Source organism: Arachis hypogaea, chromosome 15 (assembly GCF_003086295.3).
Source record: "Arachis hypogaea cultivar Tifrunner chromosome 15, arahy.Tifrunner.gnm2.J5K5, whole genome shotgun sequence".
Lineage (NCBI taxonomy): Eukaryota > Viridiplantae > Streptophyta > Magnoliopsida > Fabales > Fabaceae > Arachis > Arachis hypogaea.
In genome coordinates, this window is record NC_092050.1 from 33,940,578 (window position 1) to 33,949,511 (window position 8,934).

General features: G+C 37.3%; 1 non-coding gene across 1 annotated transcript; it reads right to left on the reverse strand.

Moving 5' to 3' along the window:
• Positions 1-6,446: 6,446 nt before the first annotated feature.
• Positions 6,447-6,554, reverse strand: LOC112752736 (small nucleolar RNA R71). The gene has a single exon (XR_003177156.1). It is a non-coding gene; the product is annotated as a small nucleolar RNA R71 (small nucleolar RNA).
• Between the last annotated feature and the right edge of the window lie 2,380 nt (positions 6,555-8,934).

Genomic DNA, 8,934 nt, shown 5'->3' on the forward strand with positions numbered 1-8,934 from the left:
GAGCATTCTTCTTGCGAGTCTATTTGAACTTCATTTTAATATTTGAATTGGTAGAGTTTGTGAGTCGTCATATGACCTTAGCCCTACTTGCTGATGTATGTCTTGGAGATTGATTTGCTTTTAACCAAGTAGGTAGAATCATTTTGTATTTAGTTGCATTCATATAGATAGGTGCACATAGTTTATTTGCATTGAATAAATGTTCATACCCTTTTTTTTGTCCTTCTTTATTCTTAGCATGAGGACATGCTTAGTTTAAGTGTGGAGAGATTTGATAAACCCCGATTTTGTGATTTATCTTGTGCTTATTTTGGGGGATTTTATCACCTTTTCCCACATTTATTCAATGAAATAGCATGGTTTTGCAATTCTCTCTTGATTTGTGCCTAAATGTGAAAACATGCTTTTTAGGCCTTAAAATAGCTAAATTTAACTCACTTTAATTCCATTCGATGCCTTGATATGTGTTTTGAGTGATTTCATGTTCATAAGGCAAGTATTGGATGGAAGAAGTGAGGAGAAAAGCATGCAAAGTGGGAGAACTTATGAAGAAATGAAGGAACCGTAAAGCTGTCAAGCCTGACTACTTTGCACTCAATCGACCATAACTTGAGCTACAGAGGTCCAAATGAGACGGTTCTAGTTGCGTTGGAAAGCTAACATCCGGGGCTTCAAAATGATATAAAATTTTTCATATGTTACTTCACGTTCAGGGGCGCGCACGCGCCATGTACGTGTGCGCGCCGATGCTGTCCGTGGCCCACTAAAGTGAAATCGCCCCCAGCGATTTCTGAAGCATTTTGGGCCCAATCCAACTCATTTCTGATGCTATTTCATGTAGAATTCAAGCTTGGGCAAGGGAGGAGCAATTAGTTGTAGCATTAGCATCATGTAAGTTAGCTTCTAGAGAGAGAAGCTCCCTCTTCTCTCTAGAATTAGGTTAGGTTAATTCTCTTAGATCTAGGTTCAATTTCTTGATTTCATCTTGTTTCTTTTATGATCTCTTGTCCCTACTACTTAATTCTCTTAGTTTTCATATTAATTTCTCTTTTATGTTCATGGATGCTCTTGTTAGATTTGGTTTACTTTTAATGCAATTTAATGTTTGATGTTTCTTTATTGTTAAATTGAGTTGTTGATCTTGTTTCCTTGCAATTTGTAGTTGGTAGATTTTACTATTCTTGTACATTTTACTATGCTTTCCATGTATGCCTTCCAAGTGTTTGACAAAATGCTTGGAAGGATGTTAGAGTAGATTTTGAGCATTCTTGGCTTGGAAAGAGTAATTAGGTGATCTTGAGTCATGAAAACGCAACGTATGTTGGTGATCTAGAGTTGTTAGCTAATATTGTTTTCATTGACGCTAATCTTTTGCTAATTTAATTAGTACGTTGATTAGGACTTTTGGATTGAGATTAGCTAGTCTTATTAGACTTTCTCTCATGGAAGATAATATGATACCTTCTTCCAATGTTGGAGATGAAATAATAAGATAAATTCTTCTTTATATTTGTGACATGATTAATTAGTCTTGTTTGACTTTCTCCCTATGTGAAGATGACATGATACCTTCTTCCATTTGTTGGAGTTGACTAGATAAGATGAATTAATCATTGCATGACTAGGATAGAAAGCCTATGTTCTCAACCTTTGCCATGAATGTCTCTCTCTTTATTATTTGCTTTCTCTTATTTACTTGTCCTCTTTAATTACTTGCTTAATTTACTTTTCTTGTCATTTAATTTCTTGCCCTCTTATCAATCAAAAAACCCCCTTACCCCTTCATAGCCAATAAGCATACACTTCATTGCAATTCCTCGTGAGACGACCCGGAGTGCAAATACTCCGGTTAATTTTCATTGGGGTTTGTACATGTGACAAAACCATAAATTTAATTTGATGTGAAAGTTGTTTGTTGGTTTGGAGCTATGCTTACAACAAAGTATTTCCTTTCTTTAAGAAGAAAATCTAGACCGACAACAATTTTTGCTATCAAGGTTTATAAAGGTTTTTTCAAAAATTGCAAAACCTCTGAGCAATCTGCTAGCTGCTGACACGCCATTTGTCTTTGACACAGAGTGTCTACAGGCATTTGAAACTCTGAAAGCTAAGCTGGTCACAGCACCAGTCATCTCTGCATCAGACTGGACATTACCATTTGAATTAATGTGTGATGTCAGTGACCATGCCATTGGTGCAGTATTAGGACAGAGGCACAATAAGCTTCTGCACGTCATTTACTATGCCAGCCGTGTTCTAAATGATGCACAGAAGAATTACTGATGAGCGGATAATTTATATGCTTTTTGGCATTGTTTTTAGTATGTTTTTAGTAGAATCTAGTTACTTTTAGGGATGTTTTCATTAGTTTTTATGTTAAATTCACATTTCTGGACTTTACTATGAGTTTGTGTGTTTTTCTGTGATTTCAGGTAATTTCTGGCTGAAATTGAGGGACTTGAGCAAAAATCAGATTCAGAGGTTGAAGAAGGACTGCTGATGCTGTTGGATTCTGACCTCCCTGCACTCAAAATAGCTTTTTTGGAGCTACAGAAATCAAAATGGTGCGCTTCTAATTGCGTTGGAAAGTAGACATCCAGGGCTATCCATCAATGTATAATAGTCTATACTTTGCCCAAGTTTAGACGATGCAAACTGGCGCTCAACGCCAGTTCTCTGCCCAATTCTGGCGTCCAGCGCTAGAAACAAGTTGCAAAGTGGAGTTCAACGCCCAAACTGGCACCAAAATTGGTGTTCAACTCCAGGAATGACCTCTACACGTGTAACACTCAAGCTCAGCCCAAGCACACACCAAGTGGGCCCCGAAAGTGAATTTATGCATCAATTACTTACTTTTGTAAACCCTAGTAGCTAGTTTATTATAAATAGGACCTTTTACTATTGTATTAGACATCCTGGATCGTATTTTGATCCTGTGATCACGTTTTGAGGGCTAGCCATCTCGGCCATGCCTGGACCTTTCACTTATGTAATTTTAACGGTAGAGTTTCTACACTCCATAGATTAAGGTGTAGAGCTCTGCTGTTCCTCAAAGATTAATGCAAAGTACTACTGTTTTCTATTCAATTCATCTTATTTCGCTTCCAAGATATTCATTCGCACTTCAACCTGAATGTGATGAACGTGACAATCATCATCATTCCCTATGAACACGTGCCTGACAACCACTTCCGTTCTACATTAGATTGAATGAGTGTCTCTTAGATCTCTTAATCGGAATCTTCGTGGTGTAAGCTAGAATGATGGCGGCATTCAAGAGAATCCGGAAAGTCTAAACCTTGTCTGTGGTATTCCGAGTAGGATTCAATGATTGAATGACTGTGACGAGCTTCAAACTCGCGATTGCTGGGCGTAGTGACAGACGCAAAAGGATAGTAAATCCTATTCCAGCATGATCGAGAACCGACAGATGAATAGCCGTGCCGTGACAGGGTGCGTTGACCACTTTCACTGAGAGGATAGGATGTAACCATTGACAAGGGTGATGCCTCCAGACGATTAGCCGTGCCATGACAGGGCATTTGGATCATTTTCCCGAGAGAAGACCGAAAGTAGCCATTGACAATGGTGATGCATTACATAAAGCCAGCCATGGAAAGAAGTAAGACTGATTGGATGAAGACAGCAGGAAAGCAAAGGTTCAGAGGAACGAAAGCATCTCTATTTGCTTATCTGAAATTCTCACCAATGATTTACATAAGTATTTCTATCCCTATTTTATTAATTATTTTCGAAAACCCCATTACTATTTTATATCCGCCTGACTAAGATTTACAAGGTGACCATAGCTTGCTTCATACCAACAATCTCCGTGGGATTCGACCCTTACTCACGTAAGGTATTACTTGGACGACCCAATGCACTTGCTGGTTAGTTGTGAGAAGTTGTGAACCATGGTATTGGCATCATGTTTTTGGCGCCATTACCAGGGAAAGAAAGAGCGATGAATTTTACATAATCAAAGTGTAATCATAATTTCTGTGCACCAAGTTTTTGGCGCCGTTGCCGGAGATTGTTTGAGTTTGGACAACTGACGGTTCATCTTGTTGCTCAGATTAAGTAATTTTCTTTTTGTTTTCTTTTCAAAAATTTTTCAAAAATCTTTCAAAATTTTTTCCTTTGTTTTCGAAAAAAAAATTTAAAATAAAAATGTTTTCAAAAATTTTATAATTTTATTCAAAATTTTTAAGAATGAATTCTAGTGTTTCATGAAGCATGTGAAGCCTGGCTGGCTGTAAAGCCATGTCTAAATTAATTTGGACTAAGGCTTCCAATTTGTTATCAAGAGCAAGCTAGTTGGTGCTAATCCACCTACTGCTGATTCATGATCTACCTGTTACATGCTAAAGCTTGGCTGGCTATTAAGTCATGCCTGACCCTTTGATTGGAGCTTTAGACTAAAAAGCATAAGATTCCTGGAATTCATATTAAAAATTTTGGAATCCTTATTTTTGTTTTTCAAATAATTTTCGAAAAAATACAAAAAAATTAGAAAATCATAAAAATCAAAAATATCTTGTGTGTTCTTGTTTGAGTCTTGAGTCATGTTATAAGTTTGGTGTCAATTGCATACTCATCTTGCATTTTTTTCGAAAATTTTCATGCATTCATAGTGCTCTTCATGCTCTTCAAGTTGTTCTTGGTAAGTCTTCTTGTTTGATCTTTGCATTTGCATGTTTTGTATCTTTTCTTATTTTTCATATGCATTCTTGAATTCTTAGTGTCTAAGCATTAAAGAATTCTAAGTTTGGTGTCTTGCATGTTTTCTTTGCATTAAAATTTTTTTTTCAAAAATGTGTTCTTGATGTTCATCATGATCTTCATAGTGTTCTTGGTGTTCATCTTGACATTCATGGCATTCTTGCATGCATTCATTGTTTTGATCCATAACTTTCATGCATTGCATCATTTTTCTTGTTTTTCTCTCTCATCATAAAAATTCAAAAAATAAAAAAAAATTATATCTTTCCCTTTTTCTCTCTCAATAATTCGAAAATTAGATTTGACTTTTTCAAAAAATTTTAAAATCTAGTTGTTTTCTATGAGTCAAATCAAATTTTCACAAAAAAAAAATCTTATCTTTTTCAAAACCTTTTTCAAAAATCAAATCTTTTTCATTTTTCTTAGTTATTTTCGAAAATTATAAAAATATTTTTCAAAAATCTTTTTCTTATTTTTATATCAAATTTTCGAAAATAACAATAACAATTAATGTTTTGATTCAAAAATTTCAAGTTTGTTACTTGCATGTTAAGAAAGATTCAAACTTTAAGTTCTAGAATCATATCTTGTGATTTCTTGTGAATCAAGTCATTAATTGTGATTTTAAAAAAATCAAATCTTTTTCAAAACTAATTTCAATCATATCTTTTCAATAATATCTTCTTATCTTATCTTTTTCAAAAATTTGATTTTAAAATATCTTTTCTAACTTCTTATCTTCTTATCTTTTCAAAATTGATTTTCAAAATTTGTTTCAACTAACTAACTAACTTTTTGTTTGTTTCTTATCTTTTTCAAAACCACCTAACTAACTCTCTCTCTCTAATTTTCGAAAATATCTCCCTCTTTTTCAAAAATTTTTTTTAATTAACTAATTATTTTAATCTTTGATTTTAAAAATTTTCGAAAATTACTAACATTTTTCAAAAACTATTTTCGAAAATTACTAACTCTTTTTCAAAAATTATTTTCGAAAATCCTCTCTCTCTCTCATCTTATTCTATTTATTTATTCATCTACTAACATCTCTTCCTCACATCATTCACCAAATTCGAACCCCCCCTTCCATCTGTGTTCGAATTTTTCTCTTCTTCTACTAACAATAAGGAACCTCTTTACTGTGACATAGAAGATTCCTCTTCTTTTCTTTTTCTCTTCTCTTTCTTATGAGCAGGGATAGAGAAAAAGGCATTCTTGTTGAAGCTAATCCAGAACCTGAAAGGACTCTGAAGAGGAAACTAAGAGAAGCTAAATTACAACAATCCAGAGACAACCTTATTGAAAATTTCGAACAAGTAAAGGAGATGGCAGCCGAACCCAACAACAATAATACAAGGAGAATGCTTGGTGACTTTACTGCACCTAATTCCAATTTACATGGAAGAAACATCTCCATTCCTGCCATTGGAGCAAACAACTTTGAGCTGAAACCTCAGCTAATTTCTCTGATGCAGCAGAACTGCAAGTTTCATGGACTTCCATCTGAAGATCCTTTTCAGTTCTTAACTGAATTCTTACAGATCTGTGATACTGTTAAGACTAATGGAGTAAATCCTGAAGTCTACAGGCTCATGCTTTTCCCTTTTGCTGTAAGAGACAGAGCTAGAGTGTGGTTGGACTCTCAACCTAAAGATAGCCTGAACTCTTGAGATAAGCTGGTCACGGCTTTCTTAGCCAAGTTCTTTCCTCCTCAAAAGCTGAGCAAGCTTAGAGTGGATGTCCAAACCTTCAAACAAAAAGATGGTGAATCCCTCTATGAAGCTTGGGAAAGATACAAACAGTTGACCAAAATGTGTCCTTCTGACATGCTTTCAGAATGGACCATCCTGGATATATTCTATGATGGTTTATCTGAGCTATCAAAGATGTCATTGGACACTTCTGCAGGTGGATCCATTCACCTAAAGAAAACGCCTGCAGAAGCTCAAGAACTCATTGACATGGTTGCTAATAACCAGTTTATGTACACTTCTGAGAGGAATCTTGTGAGTAATGGGACGCCTATGAAGAAGGGAGTTCTTGAAATTGATACTCTGAATGCCATATTGGCTCAGAATAAAATATTGACTCAGCAAGTCAATATGATTTCTCAGAGTCTGAATGGAATGCAAGCTGCATCCAACAGTACTCAAGAGGCATCTTCTGAGGAAGAAGCTTATGATCTTGAGAACCCTGCAATAGCAGAGTTAAAATACATGGGTGAACCATATGGAAACACCTACAATCCATCATGGAGAAATCACCCAAATCTCTCATGGAAGGATCAAAAGCCTCAACAAGGCTTTAATAATGGTGGAAGAAACAGGTTTAGCAATAGCAAGCCTTTTCCATCATCCACTCAGCAACAGACAGAGAATTCTGAGTAGAATCCATCTAGCTTAGCAAATTTAGTCTCTGATCTATCTAAGGCCACTGTGAGTTTCATGAATGAAACAAGGTCTTCCATTAGAAATTTGGAAGCACAAGTGGGCTAGCTGAGTAAAAGGATCACTGAAATCCCTCCTAGTACTCTCCCAAGCAATACAGAAGAGAATCCAAAAGGAGAGTGCAAGGCCATTGACATAACCAAAATGGCCGAACCCAATGAGGGAGAGGAGGACGTGAATCCCAAGGAGGAGGACCTCTTAGGACGTCCAGTGATCAATAAGGAGTTTCCCTCTGAGGAACCAAAGGAATCTGAGGCTCATCTAGAGACCATAGAGATTCCATTAAACCTCCTTATGCCCTTCATGAGCTCTGATGAGTATTCCTCTTCTGAAGAGAATGAGGATGTTACTGAAGAGCAAACTGCCAAGTTTCTTGGTGCAATCATGAAGCTAAATGCCAAATTATTTGGCATTGATACTTGGGAAGATGAACCTCCCTTGTTCATCAATGAACTAAGTGATCTGGATCAACTGACATTGCCTCAGAAGAGACAGGATCCTGGAAAGTTCATAATACCTTGTACTATAGGCACCATGATCTTTAAGGCTCTGTGTGACCTTGGTTCAGGGATAAACCTCATGCCCCTCTCTGTAATAGAGAAACTGGGAATCTTTGGGGTGCAAGTTGCTAAAATCTCATTAGAGATGGCAGATAATTCCAGAAAACAGGCTTATGGACAAGTAGAAGACGTGTTAGTAAAGGTTGAAGGCCTTTACATCCCTACTGATTTCATAGTCCTGGATACTGGAAAGGAAGAGGATGAATCCATCATCCTAGGAAGACCTTTCCTAGCCACAGCAAGAGCTGTGATTGATGTGGACAGAGGAGAATTGATCCTTCAATTAAATAAGGACAACCTTGTGTTTACAACTCAAGGATCTCTCTCTGCATCCATGGAGAGGAAGCAGAAAAAGCTTCTCTCAAAGCAGAGTCAACCAAAGCCCCCACAGTCAAACTCTAAGTTTGGTGTTGGGAGGCCACAACCAAACTCTAAGTTTGGTGTTGAACTCCCATATCCAAACTCTAAGTTTGGTGTTGGAGAGTCTCAACAAAGCTCTGCACATCTGTGAGGCTCCATGAGAGCCCACTGTCAAGCTATTGACATTAAAGAAGCGCTTGTTGGGAGGCAACCCAATTTTTATTTATCTAACTATATTTTTCTTAGTTATATGTCTTTATAGGTTCATGATCATGTGGAGTCACAAAATAAAAATAAAAATTGAAAACAGAATCAAAAATAGCAGAAGAAAAATCACACCCTGGAGGAAGCACCTGCCTGGCGTTCAACGCCAGAACAGAGCATGGTTCTGGCGCTGAACGCCCAAAATGGGCAGTATCTGGGCGCTGAACGCCCAAAATGGGCATCATCTGGGCATTTGAACGCCAGAAATGCACCCTGGAGAAGAGCTGGCGCTGAACGCCCAGAGTTGTGTGCAAGGGCATTTTACATGCCTAATTTGGTGCAAGGTTGTAAATCCTTGAACACCTCAGGATCTGTGGACCCCACAAGATCACCTCAGGATCTGTGGACCCCACAGGATCCCCACCTACCTCCACTCACTTCTTCTCACCCCTCTTTCACACAATCCCATAAACACTCTTCCCCATAACCCTTCACAAATCACCTCAATCTCTCTTCCCTATCAACTCTTCACCACTCACATCCATCCACTCTTCCCCATAAACCTACCTCATAAACTCCACCTACCTTCAAAATTCAAAATCAATTTCCCACCCAAACCCCCCTACATGGCCGAACCTTAA